Source organism: Mus musculus, chromosome 3, assembly GCF_000001635.26.
Source record: "Mus musculus strain C57BL/6J chromosome 3, GRCm38.p6 C57BL/6J".
In the NCBI taxonomy this organism is placed as follows: domain Eukaryota; kingdom Metazoa; phylum Chordata; class Mammalia; order Rodentia; family Muridae; genus Mus; species Mus musculus.
In genome coordinates, this window is record NC_000069.6 from 18,007,768 (window position 1) to 18,035,405 (window position 27,638).

The window sequence follows — 27,638 nt, forward strand, 5'->3', positions numbered from 1 at the left end:
TTTCTGGAAGCATGGGGCTGGGAAGTAGAACCAGGGCTAACTTCAATAGTTTGTTTTTTTTAAAAGAGTATTGGTAGGTGTTTGTTAGTACCCATGGTCAAAGAAGAAACAAAAGGAAATAAATTAGATTCAGGAATCTCTCTCTCCCTCTCCCTCTCCCTCTCCCTCTCCCTCTCCCTCTCCCTCTCCTTCTCCTTCTCCCTCTCTCTCTCTCTCTCTCTCTCTCTCTCTCTCTCTCATCTACTCCTTCTGGGTATTTTTTCTTCTTTTTGTTCTAGAGATTTTATGTGTGCTGTTAAGTGACTAACATGAAATGTCTCAATGTTTTACATGTAGATGTTTAGTGCTATGAACGTATCCCTTACAACTACCTTCATTTGCTCCCATAAGTCTAGGTATGTTGTATTTTTATTTTTTTCACTTCTAAAAAGGTTATAACATTTTTAAATTTCTGTCTAGACCCATTTTTCATTCAATAGAGAGCTGTTCGGTTTACACAAGTTTGTAAGCTTGCTGTTATTTCTTTTGTTGATATCTCCAGTTAATCTATGATGGTCAGATAGAATTCAGGGTATTATTTCAGTACACTTGCTTTGTGTCTGAATGAGTGGTGAGTCATGTGGGACGTTCCAATAGCTGCTGAGGGAGGTTTATGTTGTTGTGTTTGGATTAAATGTTCTGTGAATCTCTGTTCTGTCCATTTGGTTTGTGACATCACTCAGCTCCAACAATTTTCTGTTTAGTTTTTGTATGTATGCACTGTTTATGGCAAGAGTACTGTGTGAGGGTCAATATGTGATTTCAGCTGTATCTATTGTTTCTTTTATAAACTTGAATACCCTTGTGTTGGGAACATACATGTTAAAAATTGTGATATTCTTTCAGTGGATTTTTCCTTTGATGAGTATTTGGTTTCCTTTTCTATCTATTCTGTTAGTTTTGGTTTGAAGTCTATTTTGTAAGATATTAAAATATTTACGAGTTGCTTCAGTGTCCTGGTGCGGAGCGTCACGTCTCGTGCGTGTTCATTCAGCCACGATGCCTGAGGAAACCCAGACCCAAGACCAACCAATGGAGGAGGAGGAGGTCGAGACCTTTGCCTTTCAGGCAGAAATGTTAATGTCCTTGATCATCAATACCTTCTACTCGAACAAAGAGATCTTTCTGAGGGAGCTCATCTCCAATTCATCGGACGCTCTGGATAAAATCCGTTACGAGAGCCTGACAGACCCCAGTAAACTGGACTCGGTGAAGGAGCTGCACATCAATCTCATTCCCAGCAAACAGGACCGAACCCTGACCATTGTGGATACCGGGATTGGAATGACCAAGGCCGACTTGATCAATAACCTTGGCACCATTGCCAAGTCGGGCACCAAAGCCTTCATGGAGGCTTTGCAGGCTGGTGCAGATATCTCTATGATTGGCCAGTTTGGTGTTGGTTTTTACTCTGCCTATTTGGTTGCTGAGAAAGTGACTGTCATCACGAAGCATAACGACGATGAGCAGTATGCCTGGGAGTCCTCAGCTGGGGGATCTTTCACAGTGAGGACTGACACAGGTGAACCAATGGGTCGTGGAACAAAGGTTATCTTCCATCTGAAAGAAGACCAAACTATTTGGAGGAAAGGAGAATAAAGGAGATCGTGAAGAAGCATTCTCACTTCATTGGCTATCCCATTACTCTCTTTGTGGAGAAGGAACGAGATAAGGAAGTCAGTGATGATGAGGCTGAAGAAAAGGAAGAGAAAGAGGAAGAGAAAGAAAAAGAAGAAAAGGAGTCTGATGATAAACCTGAAATAGAAGATGTTGGCTCTGATGAAGAAGAGGAGGAGAAGAAGGATGGTGGCAAGAAGAAAAAGAAGAAGATAAAGGAAAAGCACATTGATCAAGAAGAACTCAACAAAACAAAGCCGATTTGGACGCGAAATCCTGATGACATCACTAATGAGGAATATGGAGAGTTCTACAAGAGCTTAACCAACGATTGGGAAGAACACTTGGCAGTAAAGCATTTTTCTGTTGAAGGACAATTAGAATTCCGGGCCCTTCTTTTTGTCCCAAGACGCGCTCCTTTTGATCTGTTTGAAAACAGAAAGAAAAAGAACAACATCAAGTTGTATGTTCGCAGAGTTTTTATCATGGATAACTGTGAGGAGTTAATCCCTGAGTATCTGAATTTCATTAGAGGGGTAGTGGATTCTGAGGATCTCCCTCTAAATATTTCCCATGAAAGGCTGCAACAAAGTAAAATTCTGAAAGTTATCAGAAAGAATTTGGTCAAGAAATGCTTAGAACTATTTACTGAACTAGCAGAAGATAAAGAGAACTACAAAAAGTTTTATGAGCAGTTCTCAAAAAATATAAAGCTTGGAATTCACGAGGACTTTCAGAATCGGAAGAAGCTTTCAGAGCTGTTGTGGTACTACACATCTGCTTCTGGGGATGAGATGGTTTCTCTGAAGGACTACTGCACCAGAATGAAGGAAAACCAGAAGCACATCTATTTTATCACAGGTGAGACCAAGGACCAGGTTGCTAACTCCGCCTTTGTGGAACGTCTCCGAAGGCAGGCTTAGAAGTAATTTATATGATTGAGCCCATTGATGAGTATTGTGTGCAACAGCTGAAGGAATTTGAGGGCAAGACCTTGGTGTCTGTTACCAAAGAAGGACTGGAACTTCCAGAAGATGAAGAGGAAAAGAAGAAATAGGAAGAGAAAAAGACAAAATTTGAGAACCTCTGCAAAATTATGAAAGATATTTTGGAGAAGAAGGTTGAAAAGGTGGTTGTGTCAAACCGACTGGTGACATCCCCGTGCTGTATTTTCACAAGCACATATGGGTGGACAGCAAACATGGAGAGAATCATGAAAGCTCAAGCCCTCAGAGACAACTCAACAATGGGTTACAAGGCAGCAAAGAAACACCTGGAGATAAATCCTGATCACTCCTTTATTGAAACCTTAAGGCAAAAGGCAGAGGCTGACAAGAATGACAAATCTGTGAAGGATCTGGTCATCTTGCTGTATGAAACTGCACTCCTATCTTCTGGCTTCAGTCTGGAAGATCCCCAGACCCATGCTAACAGGATCTACAGGATGATCAAGCTTGGTCTAGGTATTGATGAGGATGATCCTACTGTGGATGACACCAGTGCTGCTGTAACTGAAGAAATGCCTCCCCTGGAAGGAGATGACGACACATCACGCATGGAAGAAGTAGACTAAGTCACCAGAACTATGTGTTTGCTTACCTTCATTCCTTCTGATAATATATTTAACATGATTTTTGTTTATTTTTGTTAACATTTAAAACATCTGTGTGGCATGAAAACTAAGGGGAAGATAAAATTTCTACATGTGATACTGTGATACTATAGGTTTAACTCAAGAGGTTGATAGAGCATTTGTTATAAGACGTAACGTAACCTACTGTTCTTGTTAACTCTGGTCTGAAGTGTTTACCTGTTGAGCTGGATTCCTTAGGAGACCAAATTAAGATGGCTTAAATTCCATCTTAAAATTTTCATTTCCTGTAGTTAATTCTGCATGTATTAGTCTTAGAAGTAAACACAAGTTAAAACAACCTGATGAGAATTCCCCAGTGGCTTGTTTTCCAAAGTCCCGAGAACAAAACCCTAAGTTTCCTAGGTCTTGTAACTCAGCAAGGCTTGTGAATGGAAATAACAGTGCCCAATCACATTCTGCTTTAAAAGATAAATACAGAGGAGATAAAAAGAAAAAAAAATTTACAATAGCTTTCTTTGTAGGTCCATTAACTTGAACTAATTTGTTCATCTGTTGATGTCAAAGATGATGTCTATTCTAGATATTAAACTTTTTTCTTAGATGTAACAAAAGAACAGATTCTGATTTCAAATCTAATGTCTTATTAGAGGAATAAGACCACTGATGTTCAATGGGAGAGTATGCTCTTGGTCCTGTGAAGGTCTGATTCCCCAGGGAGAGGGATGATAGAGCAGTGAGGTGGGAGTGGGTAGGTGGTTGGGGAATCACCCACATCATGGTAGCAGGTGGAGGGGGTATGGGATATAGGGGTTGCAGAGGGCAAACTGGGAAGGGGGATAATATTTAAATGTAAATAAATGAAATAACCAAGAAAAAAAGAAAAAAATGTTAAAAAGATCATTGATGTTGAGGATTATCAATTAGAAGTGTTTGTTGATTTCCATTATTTTGTTGTGGTTACCTCTTTTGATTTGCTTTCTTGAGAATATTTATTCCTTGTGTTTTCTTGGATGCAATTAATCTTTTCAAGTTGGAGTTTTCCTTCTAGTACCTTTTATAGGATTTATAAACATAGATACTAGCGCCAGGCATGGTGGCACATGCCTTTAATCCCAGCTCTTGGGAGGCAGAGGCAGGTGAATTTCTGAGTTCGAGGCCAGCCTGGTCTACAGAGTAAATTCCAGGACTGCCAGGGCTACACAGAGAAACCCTGTCTTGAAAACAAACAAACAAACAAACAAAAAATAGATATTAGATTTGTCAGTAGATACTACTTAAATTTAGTTTTTATCATGGAATGTCTTATTTTATTCATATATTATTATTGGTAGACCATGCTATTAAAGTCATAGTCCACAATGTCCAGATTAGCTCAGCACAGAATGGAGGACTTTCTTTCTCTCTTCTCTGTCTGACCTTATCTGGAGAGTATCTCTAAGAACAGGCCCCTTACCTTACCTGGAGGGTAACCCTGCCCAAGGCATTCAAGCTTCCTGAATATTTTAGTACATAAGTCCTGCTCAGCCTTTACAATGTATGATAATTTGGTACTGACCGATCAGCTCTTTTGGCCTGTAACGCCAAAAAAAAAAAAAAAAAAAAAAATCCTCTGAGGAAAGTCACATAGTCTATGGACAGATTACAGGATCAACTTCCTTTTACCAGATAAGAACCTACCTAGCAGTTTCTTCAAGTTCTGCTTCATGTAAATTATTGCCTGCTACACTAGGCAATAATGTATGTTTACCTTAGAAATCCATACCCGTTCCTTAAGATCTACATAATCCTTCTTCACCCCAAATAAAGTTTACCTATCTCACTAAAGCTGATCCTGGATGTCAATCTGTCCATAGGTACTTGGTACTTATCAAGTATAAAAGCTCCCACCCCCTCAACTTCCCCTACACCCCCATCTACCCATACACACTCACATTCCCATCCACACACCTCCCCACATCATCTCAACCCCTCCAGCCTACTTCTGTTTCCTTTGTCCTCAGTGGCCAGGGAACAACAGCCCCTGGGAATAAGTAAGAATCACATATTGTGATTGAAATTTTAGCTGGTTAGAGTAGTCTTGGAAGGCACCTGTGGATTCTTAGAGTTTGTAGAACATCCATCTAGGTTCTTCTGGCTTTTAGGGTCTGCATTGAAAATCAGGTGTCATTCTAATAGACTTGTCTTTTCATGTTCTTTGGGGTTTTTTCCTTATAGAGTTTAGTATTATTTCTTTAGTCTGTACATCTACTATTTTGATTATTATGTTACATATGAAATTTCTTTTCTGATCCAGTCTTTTTGATGCTGTATATATTCCTTGATAGGAACCTTCTGTTTTAGGTTACAAAATGTTTCTTCTCTGATGTAGTTAAAAATGTTTTCTGTGCCTTTGACCTAGAAATTGATGGCTGAAACACAGGGATGGGGTGATGAAAGGAAGCTACCAAAGTAGATCTATGTAACCCACTAGGAATAGGGACAGAGAGAAGAAGGCTGAATCAGATGGTTTGCTATAATGCTGGGGATAAGACTGGGCCCATTTGTTGATTCTTGAAGCTAATTTCTGTAGTATTGGCATTTTATTCAGACAATTCTTTCATAAACCTTTATCTTGAAGATGTATTTTGTTTGTTTGTTTTGTTTTGTTTTTTTCGAGACAGGGTTTCTCTGTGTAGCCCTGGTTGTCCTGGAACTCACTTTGTAGACCAGGCTGGCCTCAAACTCAGAAATCCGCCTGCCTCTGCCTCCAAAGTGCTGGGATGTATAACTATTTTTAACTTTCCCTTTGTCAGTTTGAGCATTTTATATTTTTAATTAAGACATTCGCCCTTCTTCAAGTTGATCTTTATGTAGGATAAAGGATATTAATCTAATTTCATTATTGAACAGAGGGATGTATATTTCTTCTAACACCATTTGTTGAATGAGTTATATTTTTCTCCATTTGTTGTTTTGATGCTTTTGTTAAAAGAAAAAAATGAGATGACTACACTTTTGTTGGTTTATTTTTGGGATTTTTTTTTTCTGCTCCATTGGTTTACTTGACTGTTTTTATCCCAATAATACACTGCCTTTGTCATTATAGCTCTGTTATTTAGTTTAAGCTCTGATATTATGATACATCCATCCAGCTGTGTTCTTCCTCTTTCAGATTGCTTTTGCTATTCTATTTATGGTCTTTGTGGCTTAATATAGTTCTTAGATTGTCTTTTTCCTGGTTCTGTAGAGAATGTCATCAGAAATTATATGAGAATTATACAGTATTCTATAGAATACTTTTCTCTATGTCATCACTTTCCTGATATTTATTTTGCAAATCTAGGGCATAGGATGCCTTTCAATCATCTTTTGTCTTTTTTTTTAATATTGAGAAAGTTGTGTAAAAGAAGAAACATTCTTAAACGTGTATCTTAAAGTCGGTTAAATTTTTATCAAAAGTTACTTTAAAAACTGGAAGAAACAATTATATTTTCCTGGAAATTTTAAGTTTATTCTTCTACTTCTCTAGAATGAAGAGTTCTGCTGGTCAAGCAGGTAAAGTAAGACACTGAATTCTAGAAATCCCAGATAACTTGGGATATAAATAAGCAAATTCAGAGTGCTTAAACTCTTTGGGAAATAAAAAACAACAAAAACAAAACAAAAAAAAAAACCTCTGCATAACAAATGATACATAGTAGCACTCTACATTTAAAGACCACTTGCACTTATTACTGACATTTTCTTCTCCAAAGAAATGGTTATGTATGAATAAAAAAATGAGCACCAAATATTTTATGTGTATACATCCAGAAAGGCAAAGAGACATTAATTCTATTCATTCAAAATAAATATTCAGTTCAGTTTTCACTAGAGTAAGCAGCATGTAGTCCATAAGGTCATGAAGTAAAGGAACCCAAGCCTAAATAATCCATAAGGAGGTATACAATGTCAGAACTTGCCTGCACTGGGTTGGCTACAATACAGATAAATTGAAATCTGACAAAAACAAATTGTATTTAACAGTCCTTAAAACGTGATCCCTGAAGCATTCTACACAGCTTCAGTTGTTCCTTGTCCAGCTTCTTTTATCTTAATTTATAATTGACAAAGACTACTAAGAAAAAAAGTATTTGAGCTTCAGTTATAAAATCAGTTACAAAACCACTTACTTTATCACCTATTTAATGTGCTTCACCACCACTTTTTTATATATACATATAACTTTCTAATCTTGATATTTGAAAAGGACACATAAAGTATCATTTAGTTTCAGCTGAGAGAGCAATTTTCAGAGCTAATCCAGGCCTCAGCAGCATGAAGTGAATTATCCTTGCTAACTTGAAGTGAAAGAGATGGGTGATAGTAACTAGACTCACCTCTACTAGGAAAATAAAATGCCCTCTGATGCCTCAAAGTGGAACTTCCCAAGAACAGATACAGTTCCACTACCCACAAATCATATAGATTTAGGTGATATGTGACCACATAATTCTGAATTTCTCTAAACTGTAGTCACCATTTTTCCTCAGGGCATTGTGGCAAGCATTCATGATAGTGTTTTGGCATGAGATATTATCCGAGTGTGTCTCTGGGACTGTCCAAATGTGAGCAGATGGGGTCAGCTGGCACTCAGTATATGTGTATAAGAATCAAAAAAAGAGAGAATAAGAACTGTAAATTATTAAAGAAACAGAACAAAATAACATCTTCCCACCCCAATGAAGAAAATTATAATAGTTACTTTTTTTTTATTGCGATGGCCAGTTTTCTGACAGAAATCAACTTAAAGGAGGAAGAGTTTATTTTGGCTTATCGTCCAGAAAGATACAGTTCACTGTTGAAGGGAAGGTATGGTGACAGGGATATAAGGCATGTTGCCAGTTGCCTGGAAGTGTTAAGAGATAAATTCTTCTCATTAATTGTTTTGTTTTTGTTTTTGTTTTTTTGTTTTTTGTTTTATTGAGTCCTAGATTCCATTCTAGTGAGATGGTGATACTCATTTTCAAAGTGGGTCTTTCTTCCTAGATAAACCTTTCCTAGAGACATACTGGGGGTGTGTTTACATCCACTCAAGTTGATAGTGAAGGATAACCATCACAAAATGTATTACCAAAATTCAAGTGTAAGTCCAGCCAAATTGTCTTGAGCAAATCTAAACTTATTTCTAGAGACAAGATTTTTGAAGTGTCTTTCATTTGCAATGTGTAAGTGCATGAAAAATAATTATAACTTTATACTTGTTCTTACTCCCTTTTCCAAGGCCCTTGCTCCTGGAAATTTCCCTAAAGATTCAATTCTTGGCACAGCTCAGTGATAAGTTTCTGAGTACTCCCAAGTGATTTTCTCCTTCCCCTCAGGTCACCTTCCTTGCAGCAAATTTCTGTCACTGCATGTGGACGTACACAATCAATTTTCATACTTCCTACTATGGGCTTGAGTAGCTGCACAGTAACGTATTAGTTTCTGGACTGACACCAAAGGCATTTCAAATCATGTTGTTGTTGTTGTTGTTGTTGTTGTTGTTGTTGTTGTTGTTGTTGTTGTTTTGCTTTATAATGTTTTAGAAAACATCTGTGGTGATTTGAATATGATTGATCCATGGGAAGTGGCACTATTGGGAAGTGCGATTTTGTTAGAGGAAGTGTAGCTTTGTTAAAGGAATATGTCACTGTGTAGGTGGGTTTGAGGCTCCTATGCTCAGGCTCCGAGATGTGGAATTCTTGGTTCTTCCAGCACCTTGACTGCCTGGGTGCTTGCTGCCCTGCTATCTGCCATGATGATAATGGACTGAACCTCTGAAACTGTAAGCCAACCACAATCAAATGTTTGCCTTTATGAGAGTTGCCTTGGTCATGGTGTCTGTTCATAGCAATGAAACTCTAACTAAGATAACATACTAGTGAATCTATGGCCACATTTCTAATTAGTTCTTTAACATTAATTCTAAGATGTGTTTTTATTGAGTCAAAGTGTGTCCGTTCAAAATTTCAACACACTATTTATTTTTTATTTTTATATTATTTGTTTTACATTTAACAAATGTATGCCCACCAGAAGCATGACGGTCATACTCTTTTCTTTGTTTCAGGAATTTTAACACTCATTTTAGTGTTGTTGTTGCTTTTTAAAGATAATAGTTTTATCTTAAATACCCATGGAAGGAGTTGCAGAGACAAAGTTTGGAGCTGAGACAGAAAGAAAGACCATCCAGAGACTGCCCCACGGGGGGATCCATCCCATATACAACCACCAAACCCAGACACTATTGTATATGCCAGAAAGATTTTGCTTACAGGACCCTGACATAGCTTTCTCTTGTGAGTCTATGCCAATGCCTGGCAAATACAGAAGTGGATGTTCACAGTCATCTATTGGATGGAACACAGGCCCCTAATGAAGGAGCTAGAGAAAGTACCCAAGGAGTTAAAGGGGTCTGCAACCCTATAGGAGGAAGAACGATATGAACTAACGAGTACCCAACAGAGCTGTGCCTCTAGTTGCATATGTAGCAGAGGATGGCTTAGTCGGCCATCAATGGGAGGAAAGGCCCTTGGTATTGCGAAGATCATATGCCCCAGTACAGGGGAATGCCAGGGCCAGGAAGCAGGAGGGGGTAGGTTGGGGAGCAGGGCAGTGGGAAGGTATAGGGGGCTTTGGGGATAGCATTTAAAATGTAAATGAAGAAAATATCTAATAAAAATAGTTTTATCTTGAGAATAAATTTGCTAATTTTTCTATTCTTGATTTTTCTGTTATTTTCGTACTTAAAATATAGGATGAAGACCACCAATTTTCTGAATAAATCTTAAAAAATATATTTTCTTGAAAATGATGTTGAATTTTTTAGTATAATAATCTGAATCTGTATATTTGCAGCTTTAGACCTTTCTTCATTTTCTATACATAGTGTCATTTCTGAAAGTCCTTCCCATCAAGTAGAGAATACAAAAATATATATTGTTTACTCCTTTAATATGCTTAATTATGAAAAATATCAATCCTACATTAAATGGCAAGTGTGGCACACAAATCAGGCCCCAGTACACAGCAGCCCACCATTTGAACCCCACATGGTATTTTTTCTCTCTTTTACCAGTTTTGTTTTGGTTTTTTGTTTGTTTGTTAGTTTTGTATTGTTTTGTGTTTTTGGTTATGGTTGTTTTTTATTTTTTTGGTTTTGGTTTTTGTTGTTGCTGTTGTTTTGGTTTGGTTTTGGTTTTGGTTTTTTGTTTTTGATGTCTTTTTGTTTTTTTGGTGTTTTTTTGTTTGTTTTTGTTTGTTTTTTTTTCAAGACGGGGTTTCTCTGTGTAGCCCTGGCTGTCCTGGAACTCACTCTGTAGACCAGGCTGGCCTTGAACTCAGAAATTCGCCTGCCTCTGCCTCCCAAGTTCTGGGATTAAAGGCGGGCATCACCATGCCCAGCTCTCTTTTACCAGTTTTAATTTGCTAAAATATAGCATACATCTCTGTACCATGTGTATCTATAGTTGACTTACAAAGCATAGTAAATATTTACAGCTAACAACATAATAACTTCTTTCTGGTAGTACATGTGTAATCATGTTTCTCTACTTGATTAAGCAGCGCCTTTTCATAGCTATTGATTCGGGCTTGCAAGAGTGCCAATGTCTAAAAGGCACTTGCTTGCAGATCTGGTGAACCTTGTAATGGGAGAGAATGAGGACCAATTTCATAAATTTGATCTCTGACTTCCACACATGTGCACAACATATACACTATTGAATAAATAAATAAAATTGAATATATAGCTGTTGATTCAAATTCTATATAAACAAGAGCCACACATGGCTTTGGATGTATGACCCTTTTCTCTCTTAAGCAAGTCTAGTCCCCTCCAGTTCTTTTGTCCTGTCACTCAACTGTGCTTGAAACTAAACTACTCTGCTCCCTCTCTCTAGGTGTACTTATGTGCTTCCTGCAGCATCCCATTCATTTCTCAGACTCTATGTTTATGGAAGATTGAAGTCATCTCTGGCAGCTAACCTTTATACTAATGTTATGTGTATACATGAATACTTTCTTGGTGTTCTTTTATGACTTTTCTTACGAGAGGATCAAACATTATAATTTTTGTGAAATAATTGTTTCACTTATAATGGTGTGATCAATGAATGACTGATTTAATCCATTCATGGGCAAGAGCTGCATAATGACATGAGCCCTTTATATGCAAACATTCCAAGTACTCATTTGACATCTAGTACCTTCAAAGACTTATTACACTTTTAGTTTTCAATTGTCAACCTCTACATTTTGGATTATGTCAGTGGTAATTAACAGCAATTCTTACATACAAATATCATACAATGTTTAAATTGCTGTTTATAGGCAGTGAGAACCCTCTTATGCTTTTATGTCCTTTAACATAAAAATAATAAACATTTAAGTTCATAATAGTTTTACATGTATGAAAAATTGTTACAGTTGTACAGATTTCCCGTTTAGGAGACACTGATATTTCCAGTAGCGGGATCATGTTAATAGTGCCCTTCTCACAACTAATAAGTCAGTATTGACTCATTGTTGTTGGCTGAAATCCACACTAGATTCACAATTTCTGTTTTTTACCTAAGATCATTTCTTCTCACAAGTTTCATCCAGAATGACATAGTGTTCTCCCTGTCTTGTGTTCTCAATAGATTATCAGAGCTGGCAGTTTCTCAGACAGCCCTTGTTGGTTGCTAGTTGGTAATACTTGAAACTCATTTTGTATGTTTCTTCTCATAGACCTGTGTCAATGTATGCTGAAATTGTTACTGAAGAATCACAGCAAGAACAACAAAGAGTGAGGTGAACATGATAATCACTATACTAGAGAAACCAGGCTACATAGCAGTGGAGGGTGAGGAACTGGGGGGAGCCACTAGAAAATCCAAGGTGCCAGGGAGGTGAGAGGCTCCCAGGACTCGAAAGGGATGACTTTAGCTGAAATATGCAACAAAAGGGAGAAAGAACCTGTAGAGAACACATCCAGTAGATAGGCATGGCCTCCAGTTGGGGAATAGGGCCACTCATTCATCTCCAAAATTTTAATCCAGAAATATTATGTCAAAAGGAAGACAGGGACAAAAAAAAATATGGAACAGAGACTGAAGGAAAGGCCATCCAGAGATCTCCCCACCTAGGGATCCATCCCATCCGCAGACACCAAACCCTGACACTATTGCTGATGCCAAGAAGTGCTTGCTTACAGGAGCCTGATATGGCTGTTCCCTGCCAGCACCTGACCAATACAGATGCAGATACTCATATCCAACCATCGGACTGAGCCTGGGGACCCCAACAGAAGAGATAGGGTAAGGACTGATGAGCTGAGGGGAATTGCAACCACATAGGAAGAACTATATCAACTAACTGGACCACCCAGAGCTTACAAGGACTCAACCACCAACCAAAGAGTACACATGGAGGGACCCATGGCTCCAGCTACATATGTAGCAGATGATGGCCTTATCTGACAATAATGGGAGAAAAGATCCTTGGTCCTGTTGATGCCCCAGCATAGTGGTATGCTAGAGCAGTGAGGTGGGAGTGGGTGAGTGGGTAGAGAAGCATGTCATAGAGGCATAGAGAAGGGAGGAGAGGGTAGATGGGATGGGAGGATTGTGGAGGGATAACCAGGAAGAGGGAATACATTTGAAATGTAATCGAAAAAATGATTAATTAAAAATAAGAACTACAAAGTGAAGAACAAAGCTTCGGGGCTGCCATTGCCTTTGGGCTGTCTCAACAAGTGAAACTATAAAATACTTATTTTGAAAGAAAAATAAATTTAAACTGATTTTTTTTTCAAGGTAAGGTGCGGGGACTAGGGTGCAGTGGTAGAGTGCTTGCCCAGCATGCACAGAGCATAGAAGAAAGTAAAGTTTAAATTATAGTCTATTCACTTAAACTACTTCGTTTGGTACTTGTCTATTCCTGCACAAACATCATGACCAAGAAACAAGTTGGGGAGGAAAGGATTTATTCAGCTTATACTTTCCACATTGCTGTTGAACACCAAAGGAAATCAGGACTGGAACTCAAGCAGGTCAGGAAGCAGGAGCTGATGCAGAGGCCATGGAGGGATGTTACTTACTGGCTTGCTTCCCCTGGCTTGCTCAGCCTGCTCTCTTATAGAACCAAGACTACCAGCCCAGAGGTGGCACCACCCACAAGGGGACCTCCCCTTTGACCACTAATTGAGAAAATGCCTTGCAGCTGGATTTCATGGAGGCATTTCCCCAACTGAAGCTCCTTTCTCTGTGATAACTCCAGCCTGTGTCAAGTTGACACAAAACTAGCCAGTACAATTGACCCCTTGCATATTAATTATAAATATTGTACTGAAAATATATTTCAATAGATATTTTAAAGGATTTCCACATCTGTGTTTGAAATGGAGAAGTAGAAGATATAACAGTGGAGATATTTAAAACAGTCTCACTTCCCTCCCTAAGCTCCCAGCTGTGCTCATTCCTGTTCTTATGGACAACTACATTAATTTAGTTTTGTTTGTTAACCATATTTGTGTACAATTATGTATATATTGGTTTATGTGTATTTGCATACATGTAGTAGGAAGAATTTATTCTTTTCTAGTTATTGGCAATAATATTGGTGTCACTATTTTATAAATTTAGCATATTGCAGAACAATATAAAAAAGTTATCATAGCCATGTGAAAATAATGAATTTTAATTTAAGAGAGGAAATAACGGTGTGAAATGGAATTATGTGGCAGAACGGGAAGCTCCTGAACCATCCTCCTACATAGATACTGACTCAGTAACAATAGAATACGTACCTAGTATTCCCTATAAAGCAATGAAGAGACTCTGCTCCCCAAGTAAGCATAAAATCTATGCATCAAAGCCTGAAGCAGCTTCCCCCTATAGCACCTCCCCTGGCACAATACTATGAGACTTAAATTTAATTATGCATTTCAGCTTCTCACTGGGAGGGAAAGAGAATATTCGAGTATATTCCAAGGAGTGTGACTATTATTGGAGACATTTTATGAATATCTGGTTTCTTTCCTTCTTGTTTGATAGAATCTAGTAACAGAACCTGAGAACTGTTGAGGACAAAGAAACAAAGAACGTAGATGGCATCCTACTATCCAAGAGAACTAGCAGGCAAAAGCTGACACATTGAGTAACTTCCCTTTCTGAGAGAAGAATAGAGTGTGGATCTGGGCGTGAAGTTGCACACTTGCTATCCAAGCACTCAAGAGGCTGAGGCAAGGATATCCTGAGTTCAAGGCTAAGCTCAACTAGTAAAACTCTCTGTCTCTCTGTCTGTCTCTGTCTGTCTATCTGTCTGTCTGTTTGTCTCTGTGTCTGTCTGTCTGTCCGACTGACTGTCTGTCTGTCTCTCTCACACACACAAACACACACACACACACACACACACACACACACACGAAGCGTGGGTCTAGTCATCTTGCATTATGGTGCTTTTGAGTTTCTCCCAAAGGATGGGCATGTATGTTTTTCAGAAAATTGACAACTGGTATACTTCAGAGGTTTGAGGATAGTAAAAGCAAAGCATAATGGAGGTAGCATTCTGCTGTTTTGAGAACCTGTGGTACAGCAAATGCCAGAAATCAAGTGATGAAACAGGAAGGAAGGAAGGAAGGAAGGAAGGAAGGAAGGAAGGAAGGAAGGAAGGACGGAGGGACGGAGGGAGGGAGGGTAGAGCAGGGGAGGGGAAGGAAGGAAGGGGAGGGTAGAGCAGGGGAGGAGAGAGGAAGGGAGGCAACGGAGGGAGGGAAGGGAGAGAGGGAGGATTGGCAGTAATCTCTTTGCTTAGGAATCTATATGGACAGCAAGCCCAAAGAAGTCATTGTCAAGGAAAATAGTGTCCTAACTCAACTCAGATTGCTGCACAGAATTAGTATGTAAAAACCAGTAGAAGTAAGTGGGTTTTAAAAAAAAAACAAAAACAAAAAACAAACAAAAAAAAATTAAAATGAGCTTAAAGAGAGATATGGCCTAATAAAATGAACTAAGAAAAACTTTAAATACAAACTCTAAAGAGAAGGTATATTACTTTGAAAAAAAATGAAGAATGATAAAAACCAAAGACATTTATAGGATGCCAACAATATATACATTATGAGATGCCCAGAAGGAGAAGAGAGCAAGGTTTACTTAAAGAAATAATAGCTCAAAACTGAGCATGCCTACACTCTCAAAACTGGTAGATGGAGCTAGGAATATCAGAAGTTAAATTCATTCTCAGCTGGTTAACAAGCTTAAAGTTTACCTGAGAAGCAGAGGTAGAAGGGGAAGAGGTGATTCGAGGAGTGGAAAGAGGAGGAGGAGGAGAAGGAGAAGGGGAGGAGAATGAAGAGGAGAAGAAAGAAGAGGAAGAGAAAGAGAAGGGAAGGAGAAAGAATCCAAAATACTCATATACAAACTCCTTGGCAAGAAATGAACATTCAAGTCAAAAGATATAACATCATAAAATACACTAATTTCTAAGACGTCCACATGGAAACATGGGTATACACTATAATCAAATTGCCAAAATAAAAACAGAAAAAGAAGTTTGAAAACAACACTAAGACAATGAATCATACAAGGGAATTTGCACAAGTTATCAGTAGATTTTGGCATAATTCACTAAATCATAAAGAAATGAGGTAATAAATTCATAGTTCTGAGATGAAAATGTTGCCAACAGTGAGGGATAATCTTGGTTATGAACTTGACACAGCTGGCAAAGAGTAACCTCAGTCAAGAAACTTTTTCCACAAAGTTGTCCTGTGGCCATACCCATGGGTTCTTTTTCTAATTGCTAATTGACCCAGTCCACTGTGGGAAAGTGGTTCTCAATTATGCAAGGAAAGCAGGGAAAGGCATCAGTAAGCATCCCTGATGATTTGTTCTTCAACCTTCAGACTTGACACTGCCTTGGCTTCCCTGAATAATCTACAGGAACCCATAAGCTGAGTAATCCCTTTTCTCCCCAGGTTAGTATGGTCAGTGCTTTATAACAACAGAAAACAAACCAGGTCACCACCAAGAACACCTGGTTCTTCTTTATTCTCAATGTCAAGCGCGTTTAGATTTCCAAAACCACAGGAAAGTGATATTACACTAAAAAATATTTCAGCACAACAAAGAAAATGCATTAATGGAGTGAGAATACAATCCATTGAATGAAAGAAAATCATCAAACCACATAAAAAGTTTTTAAAACAACACTACTATTGAAAGACTCCGAGAAGAGCCCCTCGCTCAGGCCTCAGGACAATAGCAGACACCCAAGAACTCACGATAGACAGAGCTTGTTGCAAACCACATGCGGCTTTATTCAGGGAAAGCCAGAGCTCTGGGGACGACTCATATCCCACACTGGGGTAGAGGAGTTGACCTCGAGGGGAAAGAGGTCCCAGTTTTTATAGGCCCTCAGGGAGAAAGAAGAAGGGGGGAGTAGGGGACTTCCAGATCTAAACAATGTCTATTCTCAAGAAATGGGTATGGGAGGGGTACAAGGAAAGAGTCTGGTGCAGGTGTAGCAACTCAGGATTGGCCGGGCTGTGGTTGCTGGGGAGATTTTCTGACTTTTTCTCAGCAACCAATATCACAAACACCTGGCAATGGGCTTCATCAGTGGGCACACACATGAGGCAAGGAACGGTCAAAACATTGGCAGACACACAGGTTCAAGGAGTGACCAGAGCATTGTGCACCTCTATTTTTCTAAATCAGTGAAGCTAGTTCTGCTAACACTGACATCTATCTTGCCAATTTCAGGGCTTCTGTGGCCTTTTACATTCTGTCAGGATCTTTCACTATTACTCAGCATTTCTACCCCAGGATATTTATTTAAAAGAATTGAAATCAAGATCTCAAAGAGATTCACTTGTTCTTTTTACAACTTTATTCACAACTAATGGGTGGAGAAACGTAAATGCCTTTCTCCGGGTGAAAGGATAAAGGAAGAACAATAAATAGTTCAGTACGAGATTCTTCAACCACAGTAAGGTCATGTTATAAACTGCAACACTGGGGAATGGACAACATTATGCTGAGTAAAACTAGATGCCTACAGAAGGACCAGCAGAGCATGGACCCACTTATGGGAAGTATCTAACGTATCTAAAGTTAGTAGCTATGCAACACTAACAACCTGAGTTTGATTCCCAGAATCCATTGTTAAAATCCCGATACCATAGTACTCTGTAATGCCAACACTTGGAGATGGGAGATATAGCAGGAGGGTTGCCAAGAAGCTTGTGGGTCATCTTGTCTGCACAACAGAAGCAAAAGAGACCCCATCTTGACAATAAAGTGAAAGGAAAGGAATGACTTCTGAAAGACGTCCTATGAGATTTGGTTGCATGGTGCAGCATAGGCATGATACCCTCACAGGCGCACCATACCCACAACACTCATGCTGGAGCACAAACATGCCTTCACTCGTATACTAACATATAGAAATAATTTCTAAAAATAGCATGGCTCTGGAAATGCTATTGTATGTCTGCAATCACTGCACTTGAGCAATTAAGGCAAGACCACAATGAAATCTAGGAATCAGCTCAAGCTTTGCAGTACAACCCAATCTTCAAAAACAAAACTAAAAGCAGACTAGCAACTATTCACATAATATTGGGTATTTTCAGCAATCTGTAAAATTTAGCAGGTATCTACCCTGTGGTCCACAGCTGCACACATCCCAGTATAGCTTTGACTGAGACCCAGAACAGTTTAAGACAGCATCGTCATATCATAATATGAAAAGGCAGAACATTCCTGAAAAAATATGAGAGTAATTGACAGATTCCATGTAAATGCTGTAAGACTCTTCAAAGTGGACTTAAGAATCTTTGCAAGTTTATGTTCCAAAGAATTTATGTGTCACTTACAGTTCTAACAGAACTGTACTTTTTTGAGTACAGAAAAATCTCTTCAGTTGCCTCTGTATTAGGATGTATGGTATTATTCTTTGTGGAATATGTATATTTTCTAGGGAAAGAAGAGTATGCGGGGTCAAAACATGGCAAGGTGTAAAGCAGGAGCTCCTCAGAAGGAACTTACAAATGTGGCCAGCTCCTAAAACATCTCTGGCATCAGTTCGAACTAAGTCATTTAACTTGAAATCATTTACAGCAAGTGCCTCCTTTGATAGAAGTCCAGCCCAACAAGAATGAACATGGCCAGAGAAGGGACTCTCTAAACCATATGGGATAATCACTAGGGGGAAAGAACAGAGGGGAAAATATTCAGAAAGATGTTAACACTTTATATTTTGTCTCTTTTTTTTTCCTTATTACTTATGGATCTCTGTCAAAATGGACATAAACACACAAGTAAGTATCTTATATTTTACATAATTAACCCATGATTTCATTTAAAACTAAATTTCTAGCTAACCAATTGTAAGCTCAGCCAGTTACTATCCACAACTAAACCAGTTACTATCCACAATTAAAAAAAAATTAGATTAAGCTCTGCTGATACCATCCTTCCATAGAAGATCCTGATTAGTGAGTTCTGGGCTGCTAAGGTTCTAGGTCAAGGACTGAGTAAGGTCTGACAGTCCATGAGGCATTGATCTTTGGGCAAAGACTTCTCAGCACTCAGTTACAAGCTGTTCTAGAGAATGAACTTTATCAGCCTAGTTGTGTGATTGGATAGTGATAAAAAAGCAACTAACTAGAGGGCAAGTAGTGTAAATGAAAGTCATAATTTTATAACTACCTAGCCATCATTTGCTATGAACATGCTAACCAATAGTTACACCCAGTGTTGCTCTGGGCTACCATCTTTAACTGTGAATTAATCCACCAGGGATTCAAAGCAAATTTCTAAGTCCATTTAACACTTGCAATACCTAACTGGAATATTGTAAAATTGCAGGTCTCACTCACATAAGGTGTTTACCATGGTGTAATCAAAGGACCTTAAGAAATAATTGCTAGTGCTTCTCTCATTATAAATTTCTGATAGGACTGGAGCACAGGGAAGGAATTTAGGCAGATGTGTTTGTGAAGCAAACATCCTTTTGTCCTTTACTTAAGTGGATATCTCATCAGAAAAAGTGACACAATTAATCACCACTGTGAAGTGTTGTGAGAAGGTACTAATTAATACTGTAAAGTGCTTTGGCAAAATAGTGAGAAATGAAAAGACTAAATACTGCATAACAGTTTACTTTGAAGGCCATCACCAACAGTAATGTAATCTAATTTAATTAAACAACACACAGTTAAATAATAAAAAGTGGAGGAAGAAAAAAATTAAGAGGCACAGTCTAAAGAAAAGATGAGATTTGAAAAAAAAAAGATATGGTGAGTCAATGAGGCAGAGAGACACTAGGAAGCTATTTGACTTGAAAGGAGATATTGACAAGGTCCCTCCTTACACAATCTGCTGCATTCCCTGGTACCTAATTGTAACATTAAATGCATCAGCATCTGCAATAATATGAATGTTAATGATGATCATTGCTGAGACACAAAAGAGCACTTAATTACCTTTGGGAGAGTAAATGTCATCGTTACTGAGAATTGTTGGAGTGATATAAAAGTTGAAAAATGTAATAAGTCGTGGCTGGCTAACTCAGAAGTCTGGTGGCTCCTTTCATAGTTTAAAGTTGCTTTAGGATCACCTGACCATCAAGGACACAGGCTGTCTACATCTAAAGCAGGTAGATGGCTGTTCTGGTTGATGAAATGATGGAAAGCGGGAGAACTCATAGGTTAGTCTATACCCTAGGTATATATCCAGCAGCTGTATTTGACTATAAATGTTTTCTTCACATAGTCACCTTACAGCCTTTATTTTAAAAATCATGGATTCAAAACAATGGCAGGAAATAGAGCCCCAGAGTCAACAGAGAAAGAGTGCTAAGAGAGCTGCCCAACTAATGTCCCCTACCCAAGGCCAGAGTAGTGTGATGGAAGTTGTCAGGTCTGTTAGACCTCTCCATCCCCCACCCCCTTCCCACTGCATCACTATCCTGGATCTTTATTTTGACAATCAACTTATTCTTTTATTCAAACATCTACTTATTTAAAACAAACAAACAAAAAAGAGACAAAGAAACAAAGAAAGTGTAAGAGATTTTGAAAAGAATGAAGAGAAGAATACTTGCACAGTGTACCATGGGAAACAAGGTAGAATGTGGCAAGTGGGGAAGTAAGCCTGGAGGGAAGGAAGATGGCCCGTTTTTAAATGGAGCAGAGAAGTCAAATGATATTTAATTTTATTATCATGTGTGTGTTTCTGCATGAAGCCATGCATATTCATACATGTGCAGACCTCTATGGTTATTAAAGGAAACTTCTGGGAATCGGTGCTCTTCACCATGCAAGTTCTGAGGACAGAACTCAGGTCAGCAGGCTTGTCCTCCAACAGCTTTACCCACTGAGCCTTGCACAGGTCTTCAAATAAGAATTGTAATGAACACCTCTTCACTTCTCTGGATATACAATGAAGACATCATAACTGACTTTAGTGAAATCAATTTTCAACAAGTGTGGGAAGAGTGAATGAAGCTGGAGTGGGTACACAAACCCCAGGGAATCAAAATAGAGAGCAGGAATGTCCAATGCTTTTTCCAACGTGAAGGTAGCTAATGGGCACAATAGAGGAGTGGAAGCCATGCTTTGCTCTGTTGGTTTTTGTGTGGTGTTTGGAGAGGCTGCTGGATGCTTAGCTCTACAGCAAATAGCACAGTGGAAATTGGGTGCTGTCAGATATGGAAGGGCCCCTGAGAAATGGAAGGTCTTCAGGGAGAGCCTTATCTTGGATGATAAGAAAAAAAAATCTCTTGCCCTCAGGCAAATGAGCTAATATGGAGTGCAGCTACAGGAGAAGCTGCCTCCTCTGGTTGTGCCACTTGTAATGAGTATTGCGAACATAGACAATGACTGTGATTATGAAACATGGTTATGTTTCAGTCTAAGTGAGAAAAAATGGAAAGAATATCAAGATGATGTAAAAATCAAACAGAAGTGAAAAATACCAAAGCCCAAGTAAGGCTGAAGTCCCAAAGAGTGCAGAGGTAGAGATAGATGTGGATTCTCATATAAGGATATATGGTGTGAAGTGCAGTGGAAAATGTAAAATGAAGGAAGCAGTCTCGTGCATCCTTGTCCCCTGGTACCCAATTGACATTAACCTTGCAGATATCCTTTAAGTGGGACAGCAGCAAAGGAATGACTACCAAGAAGATACAAAGTGCCTGAGGGCAGGTTGCTTCCAGAACTGTTCTCTCATTTTGTTATATTTATCACAGCTATTCACAGGAAAAGTTCACCAAGTAGCAATTCCATATTTTTAATTTAAAATTTTGACATGGACTATGTTCTGACCATATTCTTCCCTTTCTCTTAATTCCTCCTGTCAGATCCTCCCCATCTCCCTATCCACCCAACTCCATATTCTCTCCCTCCATCAGAGTTAAACCCATAAAATAACCAAAAGCCCAAGTAAACAAAAATAAGACAAAACATTCCAACTCCACTTTGAGTTGGCCAATTATTCCTAAACCTGGGATCTGCCCTGAACAGTGGTTATTATACTCAGTGACACTGTTGGAGAAAACTATCTTTCCTCTTCCCAGAGGAAAACAATAGCAACCAGTCTCTTTGTTAAAACTAGAATTTGTGCACACACCCCCTTCTCGGTGATGGGATTTTATGTGTTTTTAACCTGTGGGTGATCCTCTGTGTACTGCCATCGTCACTGAATCCATTAGTGTGTCCAGCCTGTTGTATCTGGAGGATGCTCTTTCCCTGGAGTCATCTACCACCTCTGACTCTTACAACCTTGCTGCCTCCTCTTCTGCAGAGATCCCATGTCCTTTTCAACAGGATTTAAGGACCACTCCATGAGCTGGAACCCACACCTGACACTCCTTTAAAGTCCAAGAACTTGAACTCGATAGGTTATAGACCTAGGGAGAAACCTAATATTATTATTCTTTTAAATGAACATAGCAATAAAAAGACTCCTAATGGCTTTCTAAGAGATCAGTTCCTCACTCAGCCATCACCAGAGAAGAGCTTCTTCTCCTTCTCCTTCTCGTTGTTGTTTCTCCTCTTCTTCCTCTCCCTCTTCCTCTTCTTCCTCTCCCTCTCTCTCTTCTCCCTGTCTCTGTCCCTCTCCCTTTCCCGCTCCCCCTCTACCCTCTCACTCCTCTCCTTCCTCTTCCTCTTCCTCCTCTTCAAAACATCAAGTGGAAATTTCTGGTTCCTTCAGAGACTCAGTTGTATCATGTAATGTTTTCACTCATGTTTTTCATGAGTGAGTATTCTTGCTGAAGCACACATGTGGGAGGATGTTTTGCTAAAAACAGACTCATGGTGTTTTTGATAGCAGCCTGGAAAGGGGGCATGTGATGTTTTTCTAGAGCAGATGCTTGAGAGAACAGGTGATATTTGGAAAGGGTATAAATATAACCCAACAGAGAGTGGACAATGCTTTGTGGTATTGGTTCTCCTTGCCACTCCTTGCTGGTCATCATTTGTTGTGACTTCATAGAGAGAAACACCAGCAAAAAACTTCTGGTGGTGTTCAGGTGGCTTCTTGCCACTTCTGCGGCCTTGGGCCAATTGGCAGAGCCTCATGGTTTCTTCTGGATCGAAATGCTGTTGCTGATCCATGAATAGTGTTTGCAAGTGGATCGAGATGACACTGCTGATTAGTATGAACTGAACTACTTATATCCTGACAATGCAGATTGGATTTGCTCAAAGTATTAGTACTTTATTTTTTAATTTCTTTTTAAAAATGTTTATTAGATATTTTCTTTATTTACATTTCAAATATTATCTCCTTTCCTCGTTTCCTCTCTAAAAACCCACTATCATACCTCCCCTCTCCCTGCTCACCAACCTAACCAATCCTGCTTTCCTGTCCTGGCATTCCCCTACACTGGTGCTTCAAGCCTTCACAGGAACAAGGACCTCTCCCTCCCATTGATGTCTGACCAGGCCATCCTCAGCTACATATGCAGCTGGAGCCAGGGGTCCCTCCATATGTACTCTTTGGTTGGTGGTTTAGTCCCTGGGAGCTCTGGGGGGTACTGATTGCTTCATATTGTTATTCCTCCTGTGGGGCTGCAAATCCCTTCTGCTCCTTGGGTACTTTCTCTAGCTTCTTCATTGGGGACCCGGTGCTTAGTTCAATGGTAGGTTGAGAGCATCCACCTCTATATTTGTCAGGCACTGGCAAAGCCTCTCAGGAGGCAGCTATATAAGGCTCCTGTCATCAAGCACTTGTGGGCATCCACAGTAGTGGCTGGGTTTGATCCCCAGATGGAGGAGTCTCTGGATGGCCTTTCCTTCTGACTCAGCTCCAGACCTTGTCTCTGTGTCTCCTCCCATGGTATTTTTCCCCCTTCTAAGAAGAACCAAAGTATCCACATTTTGGTCTTCCTTCTCCTTGAGCTTCATGTAGTCTGTCAATTGTATTCCAGGTATTCTGAGCTTCTGGTCTAATATCCACTTATCAGTGAGTACTTGCCATGTGTGTTCTTTTATGATTGGGTTACCTCACTCAAGATATTTTCTAGTTCCATCAATTTGCCTAAGAATTATATGAGGTCATTGTTTTTAATAGCTGAATAGTACTCCATTGTGTAAATGTACCACATTTCTGTATCCATTCTTCTGTTGAAGGACATCTGAGTTCTTTCCAGCTTCTGGCTATTATAACTAAGGCTGCTATGAACATAGTGGAGCATGTGTCCTTTTTACCAGTTGGACCATTTTCTGGGTATATGCCCAGGAGTGGTATTGCTGGATCTTCCATTAGTACTATGTCCAATTTTCTGAGGAATGGCCAAACAGATTTCCAGAGTGATTGTACCAGTTTGCAATCCCACCAGCAATGGAGGAGTGTTCCTCTTTCTCCACATCCTCACCAGCATCTGCTGTCACCTGAGGGTTTTTTTTTTTTTTAATCTTCACCATTCTGACTGGTGTGTGGTGGAATCTCAGGGTTATTTTGATTTGCATTTCCCTGATGACTAAGGATGTTGAACATTTCTCTAAATGCTTCTCAGCCATTCAGTATTCCTCACTTGGAAATTCTTTGTTTAGCTCTGTACTCCATTTTTAATAGAGTTATTTGGTTCTCTGGAGTCTAACTTTTTGATTTCTTTGCATATATTTGATATTAGCCCTCTATTGGAAGTAGGATTGGTAAAGATCTTTTCCCAATCTGTTGGTTGCCATTTTGTTCTATTGACAGTATCCTTTGCCTTACGAAAGCTTTGCAATTTTATGAGGTCCCATTTGTCAATTCTTGGTCTTGTTTTTTTTCCTTTTCCATTTTTATTAGGTATTTAGCTCATTTACATTTCCAATGCTATACCAAAAGTACGCCATAGCCACCCACCCCCACTCCCCTACCCACCCACTCCCCCTTTTTGGCCCTGGCGTTCCCCTGTACTGGGGCATATAAAGTTTGCGTGTCCAATGGGCCTCTCTTTCCAGTGATGGCCGACTAGGCCATCTTTTGATACATATGCAGCTAGAGTCAAGAGCTCTGGGGTACTGGTTAGTTCATAATGTTGATCCACCTATAGGGTTGCAGTTCCCTTTAGCTCCTTGGGCACTTTCTCTAGCTCCTCCATTGGGAGCCCTGTGATCCATCCATTAGCTGACTGTGAGCATCCACTTCTGTGTTTGCTAGGCCCCGGCATAGTCTCACAAGAGACAGCTACATCTGGGTCCTTTCGATAAAATCTTGCTAGTGTATGCAATGGTGTCAGCGTTTGGATGCTGATTATGGGGTGGATCCCTGGATATGGCAGTCTCTACATGGTCCATCCTTTCATCTCAGCTCCAAACTTTGTCTCTGTAACTCCTTCCATGGGTGTTTTGTTCCCACTTCTAGGAGGGGCATAGTGTCCACACTTCAGTCTTCATTTTTCTTGAGTTTCATGTGTTTAGGAAATTGTATCTTATATCTTGGGTATCCTAGGTTTTGGGCTAATATCCACTTATCAGTGAGTACATATTGTGTGAGTTCCTTTGTGAATGTGTTACCTCACTCAGGATGATGCCCTCCAGGTCCATCCATTTGGCTAGGAATTTCGTAAATTCATTCTTTTTAATAGCTGAGTAGTACTCCATTGTGTAGATGTACCACATTTTCTGTATCCATTCCTCTGTTGAGGGGCATCTGGGTTCTTTCCAGCTTCTGGCTATTATAAATAAGGCTGCTATGAACATAGTGGAGCATGTGTCCTTCTTACCAGTTGGGGCATCTTCTGGATATATGCCCAGGAGAGGTATTGCTGGATCCTCCAGTAGTACTATGTCCAATTTTCTGAGGAACCACCAGACTGATTTCCAGAGTGGTTGTACAAGCCTGCAATCCCACCAACAATGGAGGAGTGTTCCTCTTTCTCCACATCCTCACCAGAATCTGCTGTCACCTGAATTTTTGATCTTAGCCATTCTGACTGGTGTGAGGTGAAATCTCAGGGTTGTTTTGATTTGCATTTCCCTGATGATTAAGGATGTTGAACATTTTTTCAGGTGCTTCTCTACCATTCGGTATTCTTCAGGTGAGAATTCTTTGTTCAGTTCTGAGCCCCATTTTTTAATGGGGTTATTTGATTGTCTTAAGTCCACCTTCTTGAGTTCTTTATATATGTTGGATATCAGTCACCTATCTGATTTAGAATAGGTAAAGATCCTTTCCCAATCTGTTGGTGGTCTTTTTGTCTTATTGACAGTGTCTTTTGCCTTGCAGAAACTTTGAAGTTTCATTAGGTCCCATTTGTCAATTCTCGATCTAACAGCACAAGCCATTGCTGTTCTGTTCAGGAATTTTTCCCCTGTGCCCATATCTTCAAGGCTTTTCCCCACTTTCTCCTCTATAAGTTTCAGTGTCTCTGGTTTTATGTGGAATTTCTTGATCCACTTAGATTTGACCTTAATACAAGGAGATAAGTATGGATCGATTCGCATTCTTCTACATGATAACAACCAGTTGTGCCAGCACCAATTGTTGAAAATGCTGTCTTTCTTCCACTGGATGGTTTTAGCTCCCTTGTCGAAGATCAAGGGACCATAGGTGTGTGGGTTCATTTCTGGGTCTTCAATTCTATTCCATTGGTCTACTTGTCTGTCTCTATACCAGTACCATGCAGTTTTTATCTCAATTGCTCTGTAGTAAAGCTTTAGGTCAGGCATGGTGATTCCACCAGAGGTTCTTTTATCCTTGAGAAGAGTTTTTGCTATCCTAGGTTTTATGTTATTCCAGATGAATTTGCAAATTGCTCCTTCTAATTCATTGAAGAATTGAGTTGGAATTTTGATGGGGATTGCATTGAATCTGTAGATTGCTTTTGGCAAGATAGCCATTTTTACAATGTTGATCCTGCCAATCCATGAGCATGGGAGATCTTTCCATCCCCTGAGATCTTCTTTAATTTCTTTCTTCAGAGACTTGAAGTTTTTATCATACAGATATTTCACTTCCTTAGAGTCACGCCGAGATATTTTATATTATTTGTGACTATTGAGAAGGGTGTTGTTTCCCTAATTTCTTTCTCAGCCTGTTTATTCTTTGTGTAGAGAAAGGCCATTGACTTGTTTGAGTTAATTTTATATCCAGCTACTTCACCGAAGCTGTTTATCAGGTTTAGGAGTTCTCTGGTAGAATTTTTAGGGTCACTTATATATACTATCATATCATCTGCAAAAAGTGATATTTTGACTTCCTCTTTTCCAATTTGTATCCCCTTGATCTCCTTTTGTTGTCGAATTGCTCTGGCTAATACTTCAAGTACTATGTTGAAAAGGTAGGGAGAAAGTGGGCAGCCTTGTCTAGTCCCTGATTTTAGTGGGATTGCTTCCAGCTTCTCTCCATTTACTTTGATGTTGGCTACTGGTTTGCTGTAGATTGCTTTTATCATGTTTAGGTATAGGCCTTGAATTCCTGATCTTTCCAATACTTTTATCATGAATGGGTGTTGGATTTTGTCAAATGCTTTTTCTGCATCTAACGAGATGATCATGTGGTTTTTGTCTTTGAGTTTGTTTATATAATGGATTACATTGATGGATTTTCGTATATTAAACCATCCCTGCATCCCTGGAATGAAACCTACTTGGTCAGGACGGATGATTGCTTTAATGTGTTCTTGGATTCGGTTAGCAAGAATTTTATTAAGGATTTTTGCATCGATATTCATAAGAGAAATTGGTCTGAAGTTCTCTATCTTTGTTGTAACTTTCTGTGGTTTAGGTATCAGAGTAATAGTGGCTTCATAGAATGAGTTGGGTAGAGTACCTTCTACTTCTATCTTGTGAAAAAGTTTGTGCAGAACTGGAATTAGATCTTCTTTGAAGGTCTGATAGAACTCTGCACTAAACTCGTCTGGTCCTGGGCTTTTTTTGGCTGGGAGACTATTAATAACTGCT

General features: G+C 39.3%; 1 pseudogene; it reads left to right on the forward strand.

Moving 5' to 3' along the window:
• Gm5844 (predicted gene 5844) lies at window positions 981-3,734 on the forward strand (annotated as a pseudogene).